The sequence below is a fragment of the Ochotona princeps genome, chromosome X, assembly GCF_030435755.1.
Source record: "Ochotona princeps isolate mOchPri1 chromosome X, mOchPri1.hap1, whole genome shotgun sequence".
Classification (NCBI taxonomy): domain Eukaryota; kingdom Metazoa; phylum Chordata; class Mammalia; order Lagomorpha; family Ochotonidae; genus Ochotona; species Ochotona princeps.
In genome coordinates, this window is record NC_080865.1 from 93,069,276 (window position 1) to 93,095,956 (window position 26,681).

The following is a 26,681-nucleotide window of genomic DNA, read 5'->3' on the forward strand; positions in this document are numbered from 1 at the left end:
TCCAGAGAAAGAGACGTATCTGAGAGCATAAGGGCCTGTGGGCTCCATGGAGGAGAAAGTAGTAAGCCAGCAAGCTGCAAGAGGTTATTGTTTTGGAGAGAGCCAGCCTTTGTCAAATACCAGTCTTTACTCTGGAAATTGAATCTTATGGCCAACTGAGTTTCGAGAAAGACCATTTATTTTTTTTCCCCCTCTGAAGATTTATTTATCTTGGAAGTGTTACAGAGAGAGAGAAGGAGAGACAGAGAAAAACATTCCATCCACTACTTTACTCCATAGATAACTGGAAAAAGCCAGTGTTGGGCCATGCTGAAGCCAGGAACATGGATCCAAAAGCATCATCTGTGTCTCGCATGTGGGTGGCAGGGGCCTAAGTGGTTGAGCCATCCTCTGCTGGTTTTTTTTCTAGGCCTTTAGCATGGATCTGGATTAAGTGAAGTAGCTGGGGCATGAGCCAGGAATATGGGATACTGATGTTGCAGGTAGCAGCTTGACATGCTCTGCCACAATGCCAGCCTCAAGGACCATTTTTCCCCATTTTAAAGTTAGTATTATTTTATGATGCAGTTCCATAGGCTCTGGGATTTCCATGATCCCCTCTCCCCAAATTCTCCCCACTGATTTCCCCTGTATTATTACAATAGTATCATTTTTCATAAATAGTCTTAAGTCCATCATTGTGGGCATGGACAATGGCAGAGAGTCCCGCATCTTATTATCAAGATAATTTTAACAGTTTCATTGGGAGTCCGTATTTGATCTGGAAGTGGAGATGCATCCTGCATTGTATCCTCACATCTAGATATGACAGTCTCCATTACACAGTTACTATACGTCCCCTTAAATGAAAGCCACAATACAAAGTCAACAAGAGGAAGAAAAATAGAAATTTACAATGCCGTGTAGTTAAATAGCATCTACTAAATGACTAATGTGTCTCTGAAGGACTGAAAATCAAGAACCATCTTGATTCTCCAGAAGGACCATTTCTTATGTGGAAGCCTGGAAACAGGTTTCCCAGTGGGTACTCTAATTTCCAGAGTAGTCTGTTTATCCTGCATTTCATTCAGTTTACGATAAACCTTTACCCAGCATTGATTCATCTGATTGTCAATACTGCCATTTCCACCTGGGAAAGAACTGTGAAACAATAAAGTGGGAATAAGAGGGCTAGGAAAGGGTGGAGTAACCCCAAGCTGTGGAGGTTGCATCTGTGGGTTGTGCTTTGCCACTGAGCTAATGGGAACAGCAATGGAGGAAATGCTCTGGCCTGGGCTTGCTTCTAGCCTTGATGAGTGCATGATTTTCAGCAAATCTTTTTGGGTATATCTTTTACTTCTTCCAGCTTCACTTGCCTTCTGTATGCTATTGACGCCTTATAGACTGAACTTTCCCTCTAAGTCACAGAGCTGTTTTCAAAGGCAGGGCCAAGATCCCAACCAAAGATTGCTTACAAAAGAAACATCCCTTCATTTCACTCATCTGTCTTTAAGACGGCAAACATGCCTGCAGCCTGACCTCAGAATCTGTATTCTGTGCTGTACTGTGTCTTAATTCCAGTGCCATTAATTTAGAGCTGTGAAACTTGGATTAATGTGCTTAAGCTTAGTTTGCTTTTCTATTAAGATGGGTGTGTAATTCTGCCTACCTTGCCCATAAGTGCTTTGTATTGTGTTTAACACATATTTTGTACTCAATATAAAATGCTTAGTTTTGGAAAAGGAAATAAATGACCAATGGTTGGATTTGATTCCCAAATTTATGGTTTTGTGTCAAAAGAAGATATGTGTACTTTTTCTGATTTTATCTATTCATTTTATTTGAAAGAGAAATGAAAAATGAGAGAGAGAGAGAGAACACTCCCATGTTTTGATTTATTCTTCAAATGGCCAGAAATGTCTACGGCCAAAAGTCATGAGCTAGGAACTCAATCCCGGTATCCCAGGTGGGTGGCAAGAATCCACGTATTTGAGCCATTACTGTTGCATCCCAAAGCATGCATTCATAAGGGAGTGCAATTGGATGCAGAGTTTGAAGGGTTGTGAGGGATTATTGAGCCCTGTGCCCTGCTGCAGCTGTACCCTACACTAGGGAAAGGCTGTAGGGAGGTCGTTGAGGGTTACTAGGGATTTTTACTGCACATGCTTGTCAGCAAGAGTGCAAGGACAGGTGATAGATTAGAGGGGAACCTGGAGAGTCTCCCAGGGCTGAGCTGCTACACTTGCTGACACACAGGATAGCTAGGCCTGGGTGAGGGTGCATATTGGGTCAGGGAATGAGGGTGGATTAGGCCAGGATGCAGCACCTGCTGAAAGGTGGGAATGCTGGTCTGAGGGTGTACAGCTGCCTTCCATGCCCATCCAGCAGTTCCCACTGAAGACTAGAGCACCAGCCTGCCACTGAAGACTCAGGCCACGGCTCAGGCCACTGAATGGGTAGGAACAACCACCGAGTGGTCTTAAGTGATCTGCTGTGTTTGATACTTCAATACTGGAGTGAAGCTGATGAAAAATAAACACCAGATTCTAAAGAAAAGTAAAAAGAGTCAGCTTTCTCCTAAAGACATAGAGACTGTAAGCCACCCTTGTGGTCTGCTTCAAAATTTGCAAGGGCCCCCTGGCACTTCAGAAGCACTCTGTAGCAACGTGATAAGCTTACCCACCCCACTGCCAAGGATGGAGTGCAGAGATCAGTACCATCTGACGGGTGACTCACTGCTGTATATTTGGTGCAATTTCTGGGGCACTGGGAAGGCCCCACTCCTATTTTCCCACCCTTTCCTGGTGCCTGGAATTCCTGCAATGTCTTCTCAGAAGACTCAGTGCAAAAATGTTTATTTAGAGCTTTCCTGCAAGCACTGTGACCTTCAACCTTGAGGTCTTTTGCCTCCTTGGGACTTCTGTGAGTTTGTAAAAATGCCTACAAGTCATGCCCCAGGATCTTACCAAGCAGCTTCGAATTTGTAGTGAATTTCTTAGTAGGGCTTGATAGGGAATAGAGATGTGAACTTGATGGTTGTTTGAGCAGGAAAGTGTGTGGTGAGCATGGAAGTGTGGTAGTCATGCGGGTGGTTCAGTGGGTGAGGCAGATTTTCTGCTCCTAAGTCACTGCATGCAGTACTGCGTGTGTCCTTCCAACCTGCCTACAGCTCCAGACAGAAATTAAATGTGGTGTTCAAGTAACTCAAGATTGAAGTATCAAGTCACACCAATTTGGGTAAGGATACAGAGGAAGCTGGTCTACAGGATGGACCATTTTTCAAAGAGATACATTGTTATGACTGCCCAGCCAGTACAGTAGCATGGAACTAATAACTAACCAAGTGCTGCCAAGTCCCCAGCCTATCAGATCTGTTGTAATGACAAGATAAGAACCACTTATAGTTAGCACATTTGGTCTAGTAAGTGGGCTCCATTATACTTCTAGCCAGCAGTTTGCTCCCAAGGTTGTGATGAGCATGTACCCACAAGGCTGACACCATTTTGAAAAGCTCAATCTCAGTGAAAATCCAGGCTCTATGAAGCCCTGCTTCTGGCTGGTGTTGTTAATCATTGTGATGGATATAGTGTGGTGATGAGCGTTTTGCTGCAGCCAGATCACCAAAAAGCAGGACTATAGGGCGAGAAAAATCTTGTGTTTTGTTATAGTGAAACAGCCACACTCTGAGTCAAGAATGCCCCTAACTTTCCTCGCTAAGGATATATACAATGATGTCTCAAACATCAATGGGCACACCATTGTTTTGCAGGCAACAAGTAGGAAGTGAGAACAAAGGCTAGAGGCGATTTTATGACTAGTTCAGATCCAACTCTTAGGCAAAAACACTTGGTGTTCAATGGGAGAGACAATGCGCAAGCCTACTGCTCTCTATCCTTGCTGGGAGTGGAGCCCACTTTTGATTCTTCCAAGGAAACAGGAATGAACAAGGGCGCTGTGTGCTTTCTCCTGCCACACTCTGTGCACGTCCGCAGCACTCCTTTGTGGAGCTCTGGGGCAAGAAATTGGAAACTCAAAAACAAGAGCCCCGGAACCATTTTGTTTCTCAACATTCCTCAAAGGAGCCAGCCCCAACTGACAGAGACCAGAGCTCCTATCATGAAGTATGAGCTCACATCTGAGATATAAAGCAGAAAACTTCCAGGACCCAGGGTAGGGCAAGCTTAGCCTGTTGCATGAAGCACTGGAGGTTCAAAAATGAGCCTAGGATTGGTACTGTGGGTCTGGTGGATTTGTGTTGCTGTGAAATGAACACATAAAAGTGTGTGTGTGTGTGTGTGTAGTGTATATGAGCATATATATATTAGTTATATAATATATTGTAGATATGTATTTACATTTTAAGATTTAATTTATTTAAAAGGCAGAGTTACAGAGAGGGAGAGATGGAGACAGAGATCTTCCATCTGCTGGTTTACTCTCCAAGCAGCCACAAGAGCCTGAGGCTAGGCCAGGTTGAAGGTAAAAGTCAGGAACTTCTGGGTCTCCCACATGGAGGCAGGGGCTCGAGCACTTGGGCCATCCTCCACTGCTTTCTCAAGTGCCTTAGCAGGAAGCTAGATCAGGCAGCCAGGACTCAAACTGTTACCCCTATGGGATGCCGGCATTTCAGGTAGTGGTTTTAACTCATTATGCCACAGCACTGTTATATATATATCTATATATCTATATATCTATAGATATATAGATATATAGATAGCGTGTGTGTGTGTTTCTCATAGAAAGAGCTGCAAATTCCCACTTGTGGATGTGGAGATTGTGGATGTGGAGAGTGGTAGTCAAATACAAAGTGCAATTTCGCTTCCTCCTTCAGACTTCCTTGTAGTTTTCTTGTCCTTGGGCTAGGAGGCATATTTGGAGTTCATAAGGATGCATGACCAGGCATTAAGCATCCCCTAATGCTTGGGTCAGGCAATACTGGGGGCCTCAGGATATCTGGGGTTGTGTCCTCAGAGAAATGACGGAGAGACTGGGCTTAGCAAGAGGCAAGAAGATTCCAGGTGGAGGCAAAGCATATAAGCAAAGGCGCTGGGGAACAGGATGAGGCCTGATTGGAATAGAAAGCCTCAGGCTGGGAGCAGAGAGAGGTGAGGGAGAAAAAAACCAGATTGTACTTGTCAGATACTACAGGTTTTTGGCCAGAGAGTGTTCACTGCCCTTCCCTCGGAAGAAACTGTTTGTAGAGCCATGTGATTATATGTGCTGGGCACACACTCCAGCACAATGTCTGTCTAGTGGCCTTGACGTTGGGGAATAAATCTATTTCTTCAAATAGTCCTGTGGGTCCTAGGAAACAGAGTTGCGGTTCTTTGCCAGATGAAACACAGTAAGCCAGGGCAGCTGTGCCTGACACTTCTTGAGAATAGCAAGGAGGGCTGTGCCTGGCTCTGCCTTGTCTGGGAGGGCTACATTCCACAGAGAGCCCCTGCTCCAGCCCGACAGCCTCCTTCCTTCCATTCGGCTTTCCTAGTCTCAGAATCAGTCACTCTCTCATATGTACTGTGTTCGAGGCTGAGAATACATCATTGAAACTGTTGGGGGGTTTTTTTCCCCCTAATTCCTGCCTGGGAAGCCATCTTGAACTTATCCTATGATTCTCAGGGGGTTGGCAATGATCCAGGCCTGACCCCAATCATCAAAAACTAGCTGGTTGCTGGAGAAATAGCACAGGCCAACAGTGGGGCTTGGGGTTTCTTCAAAGCCCAGTGCTCCCTTTCTAGGCAGTTGGGGACTGCGAGAGTTAACACGCAGCCTGAGTCACCCCACCCCACACCTGCAGAGGGGACAGTGAGCCTAATGCGCCCCCAATGGCTGGCATACAGGGGCCTCATTCACAATTCACTGCCTTCCACAGGCACTGCCTCTCCCGGGCTGCTCTTCCAGGGGGCCTCTTTCCGACGAGGTCGCTACTGCTAACAGTCAGGACACTCTAATCTCACAGATAGGCCTCAACCTTCCTCCCTCAGCACATTTTTGAGGGAATGGTGCTCCCCCCTTCTCCCTCTCTCTCTTTTTTATCATCATCAAAATATATTCACAAAACACCCACATCTCTGTCCACACCATAAATCAGGGTGGGGAACCTCTGGCCCGCAGCCCAGATCTGGCCCTCAGCTTGATTCATCTGGCATGTGGGGGATACTGTACTGGCTGCCACAGCTGCAAGCCAGAGAATAAAGCCTCCCTCCCCACTGCCTCCCACCCCCTGGACTGCTGGGACCATCCCATTCCAAATGGAGTCTCAAAAATAGGCAGATTCAGATTGGGGGCAGCTCCTGTGGCTCCTTCAGTTGCCTGGGAACAGGAAATAGGACTACAAAGCCCAAGGGGTGATTTTTATAACAAGAAGTTAATGTTTAGTGACCACTTCACAAACTTCCAGGACTGAACTAGGAAAGCACATCACCTACATTTTCTCAAGGAGCTCTCCCAACCTCGGTGCACTGAGAACGGTGCACTGAGAACGCTTGCTTTCCCCTGCAGGGAGAGGAAAGGGGCTCAGGACCTTGCCCCACTCGCTCCCTAACCAGGCAGCCACACAGCTGAGCTTCCCATTCACACCCAGCGCCCACAAGGGCCTCTGCAAGCCTCCACCCTACTGCCTGCAGCAGCTTCGAGGGGCTTGTTCTCATGACTTTGTGGTCACATTCCTTATTTGTCTCAGCACTATAAGGAGTCTTCAAATGCATCATGGAAATGCATGTTATGAAAAAAGCAACTACGCATGGGTTTCAAAAAGTATTTACACCACAATAAACTTACTTTAATTTCATTTCCATGGACTTTTGGAAATGTGCGCACATATGCAATAGCCATGTGGTAGTTTTATAGTGACAATAAATGCAACTCTAGCTACTCAAGGGTGATGGCCTCTTCTCTAAAGATTTTTTTTAGTATTTATTTTTATCAGAAAGTCATATATACAGAGAGGAGGAGAGACAGAGAGGAAGATATTCTGTCCGATGATTTCACTCCCCAAGTGACCACAACGGCCAGAGCTGAGCCGATCTGAAGCCAGGAGCCAGGAGCCAGGAGCTTCTTCCAGGTCTTCCACATGGGGTGCAGGGTCACAAGGCTTTGGGCCATCTTCGACTGCTTTCCCAGGCCACAAACAGGGAGCTGGATGGGAATCAGGGCTGCCAGGATTAGAACCAATGCCCATATGGGATCCTGGTGCATTCAAGCTGCTAGGCCAACATGGCAGGCCCTAAAGATTTGTTTTTAAATAAAAGAAACAAAAGGGTGGAAAATGTGTTCTTTAACACTACTTAGAATTAAGAAAATCATTTCTATGACAATGTAATGAGGGGGAAAGAAAGGGAAAGAGTAAGGGAGAGAGGTAGAGACAGAGACACATACATACACGCAGAGAAAGAGAGAGCGAGAGCGCGAGAGAGTGAGAGAGTGCTCTTCCTTCCACTAATTCACTAGTTCACTCCTCAAACAGCTACAGCAGCCAGGTCTGGGCCAGCCCAAAGGCGAGATACAGAAACCCTGTCCAGGTCTTCTATGTGGGTGGCGGGACTCAAGTGCTTAGGCCGCCTTCCATTAACTTCCCAGGAACGGGAGGAGGAAGGGGGAGTCACAAGTGGAGCAGCCGACGCTCTGACCAGTGCTCCAGTATGGGATGCTGGCATTGCAAGTGGTTGTTTATTTGGCTGCATCATAATGCCAGCCTTGGTACTTAGATTTTTAAAGAACAATGAAACTTTCCAAGTTCGGATTCCAAAGGAATACAAGAGATTTTCCAGGGCAGATTATCACAGAGATTCTCCTTTCCAACTTGCCTGTATAGTTACCGAGAGGGAAAGAAAGCTACCGAGAGACAGACAGAGGGAGCAAGTCTGCTGATCTTTTTTGCACGGAGCCCTCTTTAAGCTCTCCCATGGCAACTCAGTGCCCCACTGCACTGCTGGCACAACTCCTCAGACCCTAAAACACCATGTTGGCATCTCTGGACAGGTGAGCTGAAATCCAAAATTCATGCCCCTCATTAAAATGCAGTATGTCTCTGGACACTAAGAAAGGTTTTGTTCATCTAGAATTACCCAGCAGCTGAATGGTTAACAACTACAGCGGTGCTGGACATTAATTCAAAGCCCCCTGGTGTCACAGCATCTGTTTACCTAAAAATAATAATAACTAAAAAATAGAAAACTTCTGCCTGAAGCGAAATCTACAAATGCCAGTGGACCTACAAATGCCCTCTGCTGACACTCCAAGGTAGCAAACAACTGCTTAAGCTTAAGTTTAGGAAGAATCAATGGCAACGCTAAACTGATCCAGGAAGAAAAAGCAGCTGATTGGTGACAGAATCCCAGAGCCTCTGCTGCAAGATTTCTTCTTAAGGCCTGAATGAGCAGAGGTATAGAATAAAAAGAAAGTTTGGCTGGGTCCTCAACTCCACTAAAAGGGTGGTCTCTGGACCCAACAGCTGGTACCAACATCCTTAGCAATGAGCTACCCGAAATGAGTACATCTTGTTCTCCCAACATCCTTGGAAACTGAAGCTTTGCTATGCTCATTACTGAGAAGACTCTGGCACCTTTCAGCCCATTTGTATCTCTTCATCCTCTCACTAAACATTTGTTATCCGGCAAGCACAGCTGCAGGCTCCTAAAACCCCTGACCCTAGATTTCTGGGAGACTTCACTGAGAGGGGTCAAGGTAAAGAGTATTTTGAACAGCATCATGTCTCATTTTTAGAAACAAATGGACCCCACAAGACTGAACACAGAAGACCCACGCCTTTGCTTTCATAACCTGTGTGCATCTCCTGTGTGGGCTCTCCGGAAAGCAAGAATTCAGAGGAGTCTGATCCTACCCAGAAAGAAGTGTATAAAACTGCGAGAGTCGCAGGAAGTAAATCAAAATAGCAGTGTGTCTTGCAGCCTGGTGACCTATTTCCTGGATTGGAGTTGGAATCGCCTTCCCACAGAACAGCCAATTGTGATGTGTTAGTATTTTCATGCTGTGCAGCCCTCTGGCATGGAGGCGCTGCCCCATTCCTTCCCAAGGAAATTCCACTGCAGGCAATGTTATGATTAGTGGACTAATAACACTTGTCGTTGGAACACTCCAGACAAAGCTGCAGTGTGGACTGGTCTCCAAGTCCCTTAATCACCTATTTCGTCATCTTGACACTGGAGCCTTGGCAATAGGGATGGGCTTGTGGATCCCAATAATTAACCAAAGGGACAGCTGTTTGCTTGCATGGGGATATCCCTTCCTTCCATTCATAATCCCAAACTGATCTGAGGTGTTAACTGGTGTGGTTACCACACTCAATACTGGATGGCAACTAGAAAAAAAAGAGATGCTGCAGGCAAATTCTGAAGCAAGTCACCTGCCTATTTACTGTTGACCTTCATGCACATGTATTTTTCTTGGGATTAGTTTGCTGTAGCTCTGCATAGAGGCCAGGGGGAGAGGCCAGGAAGTGTTTATATGTTAATGTGCCTGCCACCTGAATAGGGGCACCATTGTTTCAAAATACAATGCAGTGTTCCTTTACCCTTGCCTTGACAAAGTGGGACTGTAAGGAATGTGAGATCTATACTCACACCAAGGACTGTAAACTAGCCTGATGGGTCTATGAGAAATTGGGTGGAGGGCTGAAAAGAGACTCTAGCCCTTCATTCTGATCTCTTTTGTCCAGCCATCAAACCAAATCAGCACTGATTAGGCACAGATGACTGTTGATGGCCTTTGAATGAACTTGTTCAGAAGTTTAAAAAGAAAACGAGGGTTGGGTTTTCGACGTAGTGGTTAGGACTCTATTTGGGCTGCCCCATTGTTATATGGGACAGAGTGTCTGGGTTTGAGTGCCAGCTGCATTCTCAATTCCAGCTTCCTGCTAGTGTGCGCCTTGGGAGACAGCAGGTGATGGTCCAGCTGGGCCCTTGCCACCCACCTGGGATACACAGATGGAGAACTCAGCTCCTGGCTCCTGCCTGGCCCAGCTCCAGCTGTTGTAGACATTTGAGGAATGAACCACTACCCGGGAGATTTCTTCATTTCTCTGATTTTCAAGTAAACAACAAAGAAACAAAGAATGTGACAACAAAGATAGGTAGTGGAGTGTGAAGCAGATATAGTTATAGATGGAGGACAAAAACCTTCAAAAGTCTACTTGACCTCCTTGGTAATCCTGAAGGCCACCAGAGCTTCTTGACTACATCTTTAAGGGAAGAAATAAACATACCCAGAGAAAACTGAGATGACTGAAAGGGATGAGTGGTGAGAGTGAGAAAAAGAAACTAAAATAGGTCAGTTATTGTTGGAAGACAGTACCCTAAGAGCAGTGCCTGCAGGCCTGAGCAGAAGCACTGGTTCTGCCTTGCCTGGAACTGACTTCATGGAGAAGTGCTTTTCCAGCACACAGTATTTGATCCGCAACTCTGGAAAACGGGACAGAAGGCAGATAGCCTTCAGCAATTTCCTTACCACAGCTGTTGTGCTCGTTTCCCAAGTTCTTGGCCATTACTACACCACCCATGGGGGTCAAACAGGTTCATTCCCAGGATGAGATGACAGCCCCCTAGCCACCTGAGCAAATCCTAGGTTTCAGGTTCTCCTGTACCCTGATATGTCAAGAGAAAATTTCTTCTGCTCTCTTCCCCACCCTTCCTGGGAAGTACAGAGTGTCCGGGTGACCAGACAGCTCATGAAGCAAAGGCTCAAACGTTCTCTGGGAAAGTCCCACCCCAATCCCTTTCCCACTGAGCTTTCCAAAATTCATTTGGCTTTGTTTTGGGCTCTACAACTTATGAAAGTTAGCTTCCAGGGAAGCTCGAGATGAGGCATTCCTAATGTGGGATTTAGAACTCTTCAGTTCTACCCAAGTGCCAGAATATAGTTTGGGGGCTGTTTCTCCCTCATATTTAGACAATGACGCAAAACCTGTTGATTTGTTTAGACACAATTGTCCCTCCACAGGACAGATGGTATTCAACAGAATGGAATAATTAGCAGATTTAAAAGAAATAATTATCTGGGAAAATACAGTTGGAGTCAAACAGGCCAGCTAATCTATATGACTAATTCATTTTTCAAATGTGCATAATATTTGTCATTAAAGATTCTGCTGCCTGTTATTCTGAAGTAAAACAACTCTATTGGCAAAGGATGCTTTATGTTGTGCTGTTGAAGACAAACATGATTTTTTAAGAATCGTGGGAACAATGACATAAAATGACAGTTTATTTTCATCTCTTCCTGGGGAAACTAAAGTTCCTGGTGAAAATTTTATGAGGCAATGGATTAATTACACTAAATGGCTTTAGAAAAATAACACAGCAGGGTGGGAGTAGGGAGGGTTATCTCATCAAATTGTTTTTTGGTGGGGTTTTTTTTTTTTTTTGGTTCAACTTTGAGCTTCCTTTGGTTTTTCATAGCTCAGAGTCCAAAAGATGGAATTCTTCTTTTTTTAATAGACACTTATTGGGTTGAAAGATCAGTGCATAAGGCTCTTTTCTAAGTACCCACCAATCCTCTGCCCACATAAGTGAGGTGGGGAAAGCCCACTTGAGACAGTTGATCTTGAGCTTGTGGACACCTGGAATCCACAGGAGGACTAAATGTAGGGAGGAAGCTGATTAACTCCAGCTAACTCATTTGGCCACATATTTTGCCTTGTACCATTCCCCGTAGCCAAACCCACCATACTTTTTCCATGTATAATTTCAAAAGGCCCAACATAGTGATGGGATGCTCAAGTCAGATTGGCACTAGGCAGCACAATCTTTTTTTGGAAAAATATTTATTTATTTATTTATTTATTTATTTATTTATTTATTTATTTATTTGAAAGCCATAGTTACAGAAGGAGAAGGAGAGAGAGAGAAAGGAATTGTCCATCAGATGGTAGCAATGACCAGCTCTGGGCCAGGCTGAAGCCAGGAGACAAGGGTGTGAGTTGGGTCTCTCAGCTGGGTGGTAGTGGCCCAAATACTTGGGACACTTTCAGGATTTTGTTTTGTTTTGTTTTGTTTTGTTTTTGTTTTCTTTTGTTTTCCAGCCAGGCAGCTGGATCAGAATCGGAGTAGCTACGACATGAACCGGACCCATATGGGATGACAATTTTGTAGGAAGTAGCATTACCTCCTATGCCACAATCACAACAAAATCTTGCTGATTTAAGTGGTATTCGAGTTAGTGGATTGGGGATGATTTGAGTTTTAAGTGAGGCATTTTTTCTTGATAACAAATATTCATTCTAACTTTAAAAATTTAGACTTTTTTGACTTCATCTACCAAATCTAGACATTATAGACTTTGTAATTTCATTCTTAGATATGCCCAACAGAAACACACACACAAATACATACATATTCATAATAGCATTATTCATAATAGTGAAACTCATTCGAAGGGCTATTAAGCATCCAGTGGAATCCTATGGCAATAAGAGTATGGCCAATAGGTATGAACACCCACAAATTTCCTCAGTATGATACTGAGCCAAAGTAGCCACCCATAAAAAAGCTCATCTTATATGAGTTCATTTATATAAAGTTCAAATTCGAACAAAGTTAATCTCTGCTGTTAGAGCTCAGGACCATTGCTACCTTTAACAAGGATATGACTGGGAGAGAAGGTGAGGAGCTCAGCAAATTGAAGAGTGGCCTCAGAAAAGATATGTTGGTGTCCTGAAATCTGCGAATGTGACTCTTAGGAAAAGGATATTTAAAAATATGATTAAGTTAAAGGGCTTGAGATAAGATCATTCTAGATTATTCAGGTGGGCCCAAAATCCAATGACAAGATTCCCTGTAGGGGAAGATACAGAAGGATGAGAAAAAGGTGCAGCAAAGACAGAGCTAGAGATCACCGGAGTTGTGCAGCTGCAAGCCAAGGAATGCTTGGAACCACCAGCACTGGAAGAGAAAAGGAAGAATTCATTTTTAGAGCCCCTAGAGGAGATGCAGTCCTACTGGCACCTTGATTTTGAACTTCTGCCTTCCAGAACCATGAGGGGAGAAATTATTGCTGTTTGTAGTGACTAGCTTGTAGTCATTCATTACAACCACACGGAGGTATTCTGTTTCTTGACCTGGGTGCTGCTAGTTCCATGGGGTATGTTCACTTTGTAAAAATTTATCACACTGTACATTAATGGCATGTACATTTTACATGTGTATTATATACCAGCAGAAAATTTATTCTAAAACTCCATGACTCTACAATCTATTGTCCAATTGCCCAGTATTGTAAGTAGCCAAAGTGGCTCTGTGAGGTTTTATTATTTATGTTTAAGCCATGCTTCACAACAGGAAGGCCTTTTTAACCCTAATAAATATATACACACAGTCTTTCCCACCACAGTAGAATGGTGAGAAGAACTTGGAAAGACAAAATGCCAGAAGCAACAAGCATACAGCCAATTTTCCTATTTTCTTTTGTTGAAGTAGGTAGTCAAATCATTACAGGATAACAAATCATCAGGACAGGAAATATCTAGAAGTTTTGGATAATGAATAAATTCAATAACAGAGGACGGATAGAGTAACCAATCCTCCATTTTCTCATCGTGAATTGACTGTGATCCCTTTGTGATAAACAGCAAGCAATAACGTTATACCAAAATTCTGGTTCTACTTTGCCTAGTAATTTTGCTTTAGACAGAAGCATTACATAGAATTTGTATGCTATTAAGATTGAAATTCAAAGATGGAATCTTCTATTGGAGACAAGAAACACACTTGGCAGCCTGCGAACTACAAACCAGTGGAGGTTTCAGAATTTTCCAAAAAGAATGAGATGCTTCCAAACTGAGCATGTTTTCCATTTTCCACTTCCTTCAACCCCGGGCAGATGATTTCGAACGTGCACTCTCCTCTCACTGGCTTCGAAGAAGTCAGTTCTTGCCAGAACTGTGGACTCAAGAAGAAAGCCAAGTGCAGATGGAAGTGGCTCTGGAGAGCAAGCCCAAATTCCCTCAACGGGGATTACTGAGGAACAAAGCTGGCAGGGTGGAGATTTCAAGCATCACAGGTGCAGAGAGACTCAGAGTGGGGGCTAGATCAGTGAAGAAAGGCCTTTTTCCATCTTCATAGCAGTCAGTTCTCATGCAGGCCTGCCTAGAGGGGCCCACTGCTGCTTAATTGCAATTACCACATTTATCAACTCAAGAAGTTGTAAGCGAAGAAGTACCGACAAATCCCCTGGTTTCTTCCATGATGGACTTGACCCTTTCTCAATAACCCTATCTAGGTGCTTGAGAACAAAGGGTTGGGGCCACTCTAGGGGTATGGAGTAGGACAACAGTGTTCTTTCAACTAGGAGAGCGATTTTGAAATCCAACGTAGAAATGAGCCAAGGTTTGGCCATGGTCTGGGCCGTCTGTAAGGGCTAAATTAGGCCAAACTTTATGACTGTAAATCTCCTCCTGCACCAGAATCCTTAAATGCATGTGTTTTGCTTTATATGGATGTCTTGCCTGTCTTCTGCTCAAGTGTGAGCTACAAAGACAGCAAGAATTGGACCTCTGTTTTCTGTTTTCACCTTCAAGTTGTTATTATGTACATGCAGCTGTTAATGCAAAAAAAGGAAAAGAAAGAATGAAGAAAAGAATGAACGAAGGAAAGAAAAGAAAAAAGTGAAGACAGAAGTGAAAAGGCACATGTTACAAATTAGTCTACTCTGAAATGACCATAACAGTGACTTCTGCAGAAAAAAAGAAAAATATACTCAATAAGATATACTCAAAAAATATACTCAAAGATTGCTTTAGAAAGAAAAATCTGAAATTAGGAGCAAAAAGAACATTCCCACCGCCCCCCCCCCCAAAAAAAAGTAATAAAAAGAAAGCAGTGTTTGTAGACCAGATAACAATTGACTTGAAAAGAAGTTAAAATATTAGGTAATGCAAAATCCTGGATCTGAAACCTCAACTGTAACATATATTGCATGATTTTTCCTAATTCAGTTTTTTCTGTATGGTATTCCAGTTAAATGTTCTAACCGAAATCCCTTGAGGAAAGACTGAATATGAGACAATAGCTCATAATTCAATTCTATCAGCACTCACTGAATACTCACTGTGTGCTTGACATTCTGTTTGGTGCTGTGGGTAATGTGTGGGAAGTAGAAAGCACAGTGAAGACCTGCAAGATGCTTGCCATTTTGTTGGAGGAGAGAAGACTTCCAAACATAAAACAACTCAACAACTTAATCAGAAAATAAACACATGGTAAAGAATCAAAAGAAACATAATTGACTGCAAAGCTGTTGGGTTCAGGCAAAAACAGGCAATTTGACACCATAAAAATTCTGAAAATAGTAAAGAGAAGTCAGCAGGATACAAAGATGGTAGAATCACAGGATGAAAAAAGCAAAAACCAGCCAGTGTTTCTCTCTGGACCTGATGTTAACAAGAAAAACCCTGTTGTTGCCATGAAGACCAAGGAAATGCCTCCACATCAAGTCAGAGTGGTTTCTAGAATCTCAACTGTAAAGGGCTAGCCAATACAAAATCAGTTATTTTATGTTGATGTGTTTGTGACAAACATTTTTGTTTATCGCAGTATGAATACTGAGTAACATCAGGATTGTAAGGAGTAATCAGTGAGTGTGTACAACACTGATGAAGGAAGCAAATTTGTATTTGGGGCTCTTAGAATAAAGTGTGTTTTAGATAGAAACAGAGAAAGCAATCCAATTGCTACCTTTCTCCCTTTCCATTGGTTGCAATTCTTTAAAGCAGTTATCCTAGAATCATATTGGGTGACCCTCATCCCCCATGTGGCCTTAACGACTTAAACTTCTCCAAGCCTCAGTTGCCACTGTTGTACAATAAAAATCATAATAACACCTGAATTGTGTTGAGGATTTAACTAATTAATATGAGGACATCTTCAAAAGGTTTAATGAAAATACTTATTATGGAAAGCGAACTATACATAGATTTTGCACCCAAATAAATGTATCTCTTAATTCTGTTTCTCTGCAAACTGAAATATTCCTATACATGAGAAGTGCTGAGCAGAGGGCCTTCCGCAGAGCAGGAACTCACAGATTTCCTAATCGCACTAACTTCCTGGTTTCCACCAAAGGCCAGATAAATCAGTAGTTAAGAGATTGGGATCTGGATTTACAGATAAAACTTAACCTATAGATATTGATACTTACTAGCAAGGTGACATTGGGAAATTCAAGCTGTTATTATTGGTTTTAATGTTGTTATTAGTGATACCAACTTAGTTTGCCAGGTATCTAAAATATTTTAATATTATAATGGCAGAGTTACAGAGAGGGAAAACTTCTATCTGTTGGTTCACTGTCCAAATGGCTGCCACAGCTGTGGCTGGACCAGCCTGAAGCCAGGCACCTGGAACTCCATCTGGGTGTTCCATGTGACTTGGGCAATCTTGTGATGCATTCCCAGGCATATTAGCAGGGAACTGGATTGGAAATGCAGTGGCCAAGACTGCTACAAAAGACCATATGGCTTACTGACATTACAGGAAATGGCTTAACCCACAGTGCCAAAACGCCAACCCCTCCCAGCTATCTATACTAGGAATGGAAATTAGAGGACATAAACGTTTCAGGCATAATTATTCATTGTCAGTTCTGATTGTCAGGGAATACTTCAGTGTTTCACATTATAGTCCCTCTGAGTCCAGTTTTTATTAGTTCCCTGGATGATCTAATTCCAGCCAATCTCTTCTGCTATCATCAATCTCATCCCATTTCCTGCAAAACAAGAAAGCTGTGGGTTACAGAACAGAAGTTCAGAGGCAGGTAGCTCAGCTCCTCTTCTCTGTGCTTGTCTTTTTTCAGAGCTACTCTTTGAGTTGACTTTACCCTTAAGCTTGAGTGTGGTGGGCACAACACATCCAGACCTCACACCCATGAAGGAAGATACCTGATCCTTTTTTAAAAAAAGATTTATTAATAAACAGAAGACTGACATACATTTAAGAGGCGATTTACAGGAAAATAACAAAGTGTTTCAATAATGGATTTGTCCACCTAAATGTGCTCTCAGACGTGTATAGTCTAAAGCCTGAATAGTTGGATGTACATCTTTCTCTAAAAAAAGACAACTAAACAGAAAAAAAAAGATTTATTTCTTTTTATTTGAAAGGAGGATTTTTACAGAGAGAGAGAGATAAGGTCTTCCACCCATTGGTTCACACTCCAAATAACTGTAATGGCCATTGCTATGTTAAGCCAGTCTGAAGCCAACAGCCTGGAGCTTCTGCCAGGTCTTCCACGTGGGTGCAGAGGCCCAAGGACTTAAACAATCCTCCACTGATTCCCCAGGCCACAAGCAGGGAGTTGGATCAGTAGTATAGCAGCTGGGGCTAAAACTAGCCTCCATATGGGAAGCGGGTGCTTGCAGGCAGAGAATTAGACTGTATGTCACTGCACCAGCCCCAAGAGACCTACTGTTTAGTAATGTAGAAACTTTACTTAGAAGCTAATGGCAATCTTTTCTTCAGCTCTCATCTGCCCATCCCTAAACTAGTCCTTGTACCCAGCTCTGCTTTAAATATCCAGGAGCATACAAAGATTGGCTCCGAACAATGAAGCCCCATACGCTGGATCTGGGAGGAAGCCCCCAGAAAACTAAATTACTACAATTATTCTTTTGCTAAATAATGTGAGAGGGGTTAATTGGGTGGTGGGTTCTCAAAGCACAATGGGCATCATGTTAAACATAGGATATACACATGCTCTAACAATGCAAATTAAAAACAAAACACCCCTACTACAAATAATTTGCCACTCCTTGAAAATCGGTTGAAGCTGAGGTCTACTCCAGTGACCTCTTTGGAACTGTAGTCATATCCGGAGTAACAGGAATGTCAGTGCCTGGAAAAACAGGGCCCTTTTCTAAAATGGGCTTTCCCTTCTGGCCAGACTCCTTGGTCCATAACTGTAGTTGATAGGATCTTTGGGAGAGGTTTCCTTGGCCTTTTGTTTGAATGCCGTGCCCCCTTTATGATTCTATACATGAATAGGAAACCAGCCCTTTCCAGCTGTGTCAGGCCCCTGATTAATGCCTCAGGAGCAAGGCACGACTCAAACCGCAGCGAGCCTGGTTCCTTCCTTTCCCAGAAGGAAGCTCACATGCTCTCCTTTTGTTTGAAGGCTCTGGGTTAAAAAATATCAGCTTTGGTTTCAGAGGAAGGTAAGAAGACCTGAAATCTGTTCCCCTTCCCACTTCTCTACCGTTTTAGTTGAGTTTAAAACCAATCAGCCTGAGAATCCAAGATTCCTCCAAGGATACAGTGAAAGCAACATACACGGACACAGGCAAACTGCAGAGCTCAGCATGACACCCTGTTCTGCAGGGCATGCAACCAAAGACCTGTGGCTTAGGGTTCAATTCCCAGGATTGTTTTCCTCCTTAACCTGGTTTTAATTTTTCAAAACTCCCACCTCTCTTGCAGAACAGTTTCGGTTGCTTGCCTGACCTCTGCTTTGTCTCCCTGGGCACGTTGGCTTGTTCTCCCTCAGCTGGCCTGGCTGGCTGGCTGGCTGCCTTATTGTCCCAAGAGACAGAAAGGCACCCTTTACATCTCTTTGGTTTTGGTCCATTTTTATTGCTTTCTGGAATTAACATTAAGGACTTTAAAAACATCTTGGTAAATGCAGATGTGGAGGCTAGATAGGATTGTGGTCACTTTGGCCCTCATTTTTCTTGCTGCTTACAGGATAGGAAAATTCAGTGCTGTTTTTGGACTTGACCCAACACCTTTTCTGTCCAGAAAGCCAGTAACTCATTCTCCAAGTGACTTGTTTGGCTCCTCTGGATGTATCACGTGTCATATATTATAGATGATATATCACAGTCATTGGCAAGCTAACTAATGCCCAAACTCCACTAGTAGATCCCACCATTAAGATTGCTGGAGGTAACCATACATTAATGTTAGTGAGACATGGTGGGCTGTTAAACCAGTCTGCATTATGTGAGGTGAAAGGGTAGAAGCAAATAGACGTCCAAGTTTCTTGGATTAGTATCAGTATAACTTCTTTTGGACTGTAAATACTTCAAAAGATCGTATTTTCTACATTACTTGGAACTGATTTTTCAAATCATTTGCATGTTGTGTACAGAACATCAAGATCAATGTTCAAGGGCTATGAGGATTTCAGTGAAGGATACATACCATATGCTTTGGGGAAAAAAAACACAAAATAGCCAAGGCAGTATATGCTTAAGTCCAAAGGCATGCTATAGAGCAGGCTGTGTGTGCGACAGAAGCACAGAGAACTTTATCCTTGGTTGATGTATAACAGCTTAAGCTCATTTCTAAACATTGCCCTTGGGCCTTTATATTCAGGACAATGACATACTCTGGGAGAGGTGGGGTGGAACACCACTGACCATCGAGAGTTAAGTGAAACCTCTTATTAACCCATGACCAGTCTGCAGCAACAGTGCCTTGTTCAGTCACTAGCTTCTTATGGCTAAAGCAGGCCTATCCAGCAGGCTAAAAGAGCATATGGCCAGTGGTTTATTTGGCAGATTGCCCTCTGCTAGGAAAGTGTAGATAAATGTGGAGGGGGCAAGGGAGTGGTGACCTGACTCCCTGGGAAACACTGCTGTATTTCGAGTTGCCTGGTCGCTCTACTTAATAATTTTAAAAGAAGACATTATTTTGCTCAGTGGCCTGTGGTGAAGTTTTCAGTTTGCCAAGGAGAAAATAAATGTCTGTGGGAGTGGGGAAATGGTAGGGCCCTCCTTGTGGGACTCTGCTGCTCTCTCACTTTATTAATTCTGAAATAAGACATTATGGCACTGGGGAGAGAACCTTGGCCCAGAAGTCAGGAAACTTGCCATGGGGTGGGCCCGTTAGCAGATGGAGGGGGCATGTCAGCCCCTGGGAACCCAAAGGAACCATTTACAACGATGAGAACAACACAAATGTGACATTTTACACCGCTTAACACTTTGCCAAGCACTTTCACACTTATTACCATAAAACTGTAGAAGATTAAGAGTGGGAAAGGACTTTAGAACTTAGTCAGTGTGACTTCCTATCCCAGGCAAGAGACCTGAAGAAGTAATCTTGGCAGGTAGTGCCATCTCCATTTTGCTAAACAAAAGCAAAGCAAAAACCTAATCACACCAGTATCTTACCACAAATCTTAGCATCCAATTATTCTCAAAATGCTAGAAACCCCAGATTTGTATTTCATTCTGCTTTTTCTACCTGCCTATCAAAATCAGGTGTTCTTGGAAGACACTTTTTAAATGCCTGAATGCGCTGAAATTCTGAAATTGACCAATTACTCCTTATAACTTTCAAAGATTTTATTCTCATCTTTGAACATTTCAGTTGGTTATAGCGTCTGAGGTTACTCAGTTTGGTTGATTTACTCGGGTACCAGGGCTTAAATTGGGAGAATGTCTTGATATTTTTATAGCAGATCACCTTTCTTAATAGAACGCCTGGCAGGACAATTGCCTGATATTGGCAAGATGAGATTCTACACTTGATCTTAGCCAAAAGGCCGAGAAGCGATAAGATGAGTTTCTAATAACGGCTTTATTTCTCTTTAAAATCACAACTGGAACTGTAGAGAATAAAGATGATATGCTGGCCCTTTGTGACCATTGGAATGTATTAAATGAAAAACAATGTTCTTAGTTTAAATCTTAATGTTAAAGAAACAGTTCTTATCAGAGTTACTCATCATGGCTTCTGACACAAAAATCAGTCTTGTCCAAGAGCATTAGGCTGCAATAAAAGCAAGAATCCAAGACTTACTCAGAAATACCCATAGGATTAACTAGCTAGCCAATTGTGCACTTTTTTCTGAAGTTAAAAATTTTTAATTTGGTGAGAGGGTTCTATTTAAAAATTGAGATTTTAAGCTGTTATCAAATTCTTTGAAAAAAATCTCTTCAGCTCATAACTATTTAATGTTGTTAACATATTGAAAAAAACTAGCTGACCACTTTCCATTCCTAACTGCTGATTTTTTTTTTCATGTTTTTTTCTTTTTACACAAACAGGATCTACACAGCAATAAGTATCCTCAAGAGGCCAGCATTGTGACATAGTGAGTTAAGTTGTCATCTGAGATTCCAGCATCCCCAGTGGGTTGTAGTTCAAATCCTGGCTGTTCCTCTTTTAATCCAGCTCCCTGCTATTTCTCTGGGAAAGCATCAGAAGATGGCCCAAGTGCTTGAGGTCCTGCAACTATGTTGAAGACCCCAATGAAGCTCCTGGCTTCTGACTTCTGCTTGGTGCAGCTTTGACCATTGTGGCCATTTGGGGAATGAAGGAGCGGGTGAAAACTCTTTCCCTCTCCCCCTTTTCTCTGTAGCTCTGCCTTTTAGATAGATAATAGATGGATAGATAGATAGACAGACAGACAAATCTTTTTTTTAAAGATTTATTCATTTTATCACAGCCAGATATACACAGGAGGAGAGACAGAGAGGAAGATCTTCCATCCGATGATTCACTCCCCAAGTGAGCCGCAACGGGCCGATGCGCGCCTATCCGAAGCCGGGAACCTGGAACCTCTTCCGGGTCTCCCATGTGGGTGCAGTGTCCCAATGCATTGGGCCGTCCTCAACTGCTTTCCCAGGCCACAAGCATGGAGCTGGATGGGAAGTGGAGCTGCCGGGATTAGAACCGGCGCCCATGTGGGATCCCGGGGCTTTCAAGGCGAGGACTTTAGCCGCTAGGCCACGCCTCCGGGCCCAGACAGATAAATCTTAAGAAGCATCTAGCTCCTAGCTTCCCTCTCAAGGACATCTAGAAATTATGATAAATAGCAGTGGAATTACTGGAATTAGTTGTTGTACAAACAGGGAAGCTTCCCCACTACACTGCAGATGGATGAATGAGCTGTCCCCAACTTTGAAAATAAGATGAGAGCAAGCAGGAGTTGACATTTGCTCTAGATGTTAAAAATCAGATTAAGGTGCCAATGTCCCATAACAGAGTACCTGGCTTTAATACCCGGCTTTATCTCCTGACCCCAGCTTCCTGCTTAGTGCAAACCCTGGGAGGCAGTGGGGATGGCTTGTGGGAGACCTACAGAACCATAAGAATGAATGAAATTCTGACTTTTGCAACTGAATGGACACATTAGAACCCATTATGCTTAGTGAAATATGTCAGTTAAAAAAAAGACAAATATATGTTTTCTCTGATTTTAGGCAGTTAATATAGAACGCAAAAAAGTATACAGGAATGAAGCAGTCATCTCGTTTTTACCATTATTTATATTCCTGTGGAACGAGGTCTTCTCAGCTTTTACTTGAATGCAACAGTTAGTGGCAAATTAAGCCCGTGATTATAGAGTGGGTTAAAATTATGTCTTTACAAAAATGAATGAAAAGAAGGGAGGGAAAGAGGGTGATTGGAAGAAGGAGGGATGTGTGGTTTTCTTAGAACTCTACATATGAAATAGAAGAAACCTGTTTATAAAGACATATAAATCAATTAAAATGAAATAAAACCAAAAATTCTGTTTCTCGATTTCGCTTAACCACATTTCACATGCTCAATAGTTACGTCGCGAGCCTGGTGACTGTGGTAGCACAAGTGTAGCACATTTCCATCACTGCACAAAGTTCTCCTGCACATAGGGTCCTCTGACTTCTTTCCTATTTCCTAATGTCTTTAATTCCCAAGCACACAGCTGCATCACCATCACTGACAACATAAACAACTGCTCTAAAAGTAGCCATCCTTCTCTTTTAGCCACCATTTTCTATATTGTTGCCAAACTTACAGGATGAATGCTATATTCCTTCCTTGGTCCCTTACAACATGTCTTCTGTACTTTCTTCACAGAAATGAAGCCAGCCAGGGTTTTGAGGGTGTTTTTTTTTTTTTTTAATTCTTTTCCAGTTCCCACTCAACTGTGATTTCTTCTCTCTATCCTTGCTGGATTATTGTTTAAATAAAGTAAGAACCTTCCCTCCTTGATCCTTTACTCCTCCGGGATTCTTTAGCCTACATCTACTGACACTCCCCTGTCCTGAAAACACAGTGCTGTGTCTGCTGAACTTTTCTTTTCTTTGCCTTTAACTATCTGCTGCTCTGTGAAAATGAGTCTCAATCTCACAGCACAAACAGCTAATTTCTCACCTACAGGACTGGTGTTACTGGAAGAACACCAAGAATAAATGTTTATATTGTCAATGAATGCTCCTTGTGATGTAGCGAAATCTGTGTCGTCCAACCTAAACCTGAGTCTCTTACAATAGCACAGGGGCCATCTGATCCTGCAAGAAGTGAGCTGTCCTTGTCTAAAAGGCTGCAGTGTAAGAACTCTGAGCATGTGAGGAGTTGGAAACTCAAAAGTCGCAGAAACAAAAACTAAGGTAAAAAGACATGGGACAGTTCTGGTCAGAAGCATTTTGTCTATACGGTAATTTTGCTGGGTTTTTCTTATGATATCTCTTTCCATTTCGTTTCTTTTTTTCTCTCTCTCTCTTGAGGATGGGGAGTGTGTTAAGAACTATTTTGTTGCATCTACACAGTGAGCTATGCAATACTTCTAGTTCATAATGGAAAACCGGTCACTTTCACACGGGCAATATCACACAGTCAGCCTGAAGCAATTTACACCTTGCTGTTGTGTGAAGGAAGTTAACTGGACAATGCTCTCTTTCCCTTCTCAAAATTAATGCACAAAGTACACTGTAACCGCGAGTAGTATGTGATGTCTGTAACTAACATTAAGGCAAATCAGAACTCACTTTCTTCTTTTTTTGCCTTTAAGCATACTTAATACTCTGCTGCTTACAAAGCTGGGAAAGTGAATATGGTTAAACGTACCAAACAAAAATTAAAGTCATGCAGATAATGCTGTGCAAGATGCTTAATTATGTTACATTTAACTTATAAGACCATAGGACTTAAGCAATATTCTTGAAATGCCAGTCCCCAGATGGCAATAAGAACACGGAGAAAACGGGAGAAATTTCTGTAGGAGAGATGGTGCTCTTCCAACACTCGGTGATCCTTTACTGCTACAAGGTCAAGGCAGTTTTTCGCCCATGATTTGTATGAAATTTGCTTCCAAGAGGAAAGCAAAGTTCAAGGGACATGTAGTTATATACAAGATAATCAAAGTAGAAAAAAAAAAAAAAAACCCTCCCAAAGTGACTACTTACTAGGCAATTTGAAGTACAATACTATCAAAAGGAAGCTTGTTTGGGCCAGCAAATCTGCCTTTCTTGCATTTGAAGAAAAGTCGAAGAAAACTAAATGCACTTCTCCAGAACTCCTTTCCCACAGCCTTCTGCCCGACAGATTCTGTTGCTAGGTAAACATAAGCTACCAATAATTTATATACACACATGCACAAACACACACACATATACATGTATCAAATTATAGTTAAACAGATGACAAATTTATGTTGTGGCCCCAGAGAAAACAGTTTTTTGACATAATGAACCATTGCAAGTCTCTCTAACAGCTTCCTAGCCTAATAAACGCTGACTTTTCATGTCTCAAAGAGCAAGAATCATGCAGTAAAGAAATGAAGCATCAGGAAGCAATGGCTCTCTTAGTGCCAGAATTAATCTGTTTTAAACTTTGTGTGTAAGTAAGCGAGAGCAGCATGAAGTAAACCAAACCAGTTCATAATTTATCTTCCAACTTACCATCTGGTTTGAAGTGGTATTTAACAAGTCCAGTGATAGTGATGTCACTGGTCTAGCACTATGACTAATCTAAGGACGACTAGTCCAACAATCATGGGGTGTGAACCAGAGTATATAAACTTCAGTCACTATATGCCTAGACAACATATCCATTCCTATCTAAATTTTGTAAAAAGGCATTACACAGACTTGAGGCCCTTCAAGCTCACATTTCTCATCCAATCTAAACTGGTGTTTGTTTAATAAGCAAATGGTTCACCACTAGCCTTCAACTGTCCCCCCACATCCTGGAGCAAACTATTGACTCACATTCAGATCCACACTGACATCTGCAGGTAATCAACACAGGACGTCTATTTATTCATTTTCAGACTCACAATTTTCAAACAGTTTTCCTATAGCAGCATGTTAATCCCTGAAACTCTTCTACCCTGGATGATAATGCATTTCTTTAAAAAACTACTCTGTGTTGAAGTGCTTTCGTAAGCTAAAATCTTGCATGTAGAGTATGAGTTCAATTATATAGAAGCTTTTACAAACATGTAATTGAGCTCTCTCTGCCTGGTGTAATTATGGGGATTTTTAACTCATTTTAAAATTTGAGTCCTTTTTCTTATTTGTTTTCGTGCATTTTCTAATTACCACATAGTACTTTATTGAAGATTTGTTACATAGATTTTAACCCCAAAACTTTAGTTTTTCTGATTTGTGTATTCACATTCATGAAAGTCTTAGGGAAAAACTTGTAAAATGTTGTTTTGCTGTAATAAACAGCTGCAAAATGGCTGCTATTTATAGAGGCTATCCAAGCTCCTAAATACCAACAAAGATAGTATGAAAACAGATTTGTGGCAGATTTAAGCTCCTTTAGCCCGAAACTCATGATTTTTCTATAGTGTCTTTCAATTGAGCAACATTTCTAAGTAACACTTATTGGATCAATCTACAGTTACTTTATTTGAAAAAATAGGATCCACCACCAAGAGACTTCTTTTACAGTGACTGGGGAAAAGCCTATTTTTACTGGGTTTGTGAAATCAAGTGACTCATTCAGCTTCTGAGGTGTAAATCAACTTATAACGAAGGCTTTATTCTATACCTTAAAAGTGAAACATAATAGAAAAAGACATCAAGGATTTCTAGTGGTATAAAAAGCATAATTGCTCAAGAATTTATTAACAAGAATCCAGGTAAGTCTGAGCAGTGGTGTGGGTGTTTGGATACCGCATAGCCCATGGGTGTGGCTGGGGGAACCCGTGCAAGGCCAGGCTTCCTGCTGGGGATCATAGCTCCCCATCCACTTTTGCTAGGCAGGGAGAAGGTCCTGAACTTCTGGCACTGGACTTCACCTGCTGACTGCCTAGTGACAAGCTCTGGGGTCTTGGGGCTATCAACAATTGCCTAGGGACATCCATGGATAAGACCACTGTACGTGTAGGTGAGGAATGAATCCTGAGGGACATCTAATGACAGGGCCACTGTACTTGCAGGTAAGTGAGTGGACTGAGACCTGGTGGTTTGAAGGGGAGAGACCTGACAATCTTTATGGGTCAAACTGATAGACCAGCCCACGTGGGAGTCCTGGGTTGGGCTTGTTAGCATGAAACATGGCTGACCACCACACACTAGTGCACACACAATCTATGGCTGGGGGCATGTCTGGCAGGGCTAGATCCCAGTACCTGACAGTGAGTGTCGGATCAGGGCATGGGCCACATTAGACTGGGCCATGACACCAACCAGCATACAAGAGAACCAGGTCCAGGGGTGGGTTCTGTGGGGGATATGTTGGCCCAACCCTATGGAACTACAAGTCCCACTGGTTATGCTGAGAGTTGGAATGGTGGTGGGCTGAGCTAGGCGTGACCATGGAACTCATCGATTCTCACTGGTACTGGGCCTGGGAACAAGTGGGGCAGGTCCAGCCTGCAGCACCTGCATGAGTACCCTAAAACAGATGTGGGGTAGGCTGGGCCACACCAGCTCATACAAAGGCCAAGATGGATGGGGCATGTCAGGTAAGGGACAAGCACCCGCTGGCATGCATGAGACCTGGGTCTGGGAGCAGCCCAAGGGGGAGAAC

The 26,681-nt window shown here is 42.8% G+C and overlaps 1 pseudogene; it reads right to left on the reverse strand.

Annotated features, from left to right (window-relative positions):
* Window positions 1-20,362: 20,362 nt before the first annotated feature.
* On the reverse strand, window positions 20,363-20,484 carry LOC118760566 (U2 spliceosomal RNA; annotated as a pseudogene).
* Between the last annotated feature and the right edge of the window lie 6,197 nt (window positions 20,485-26,681).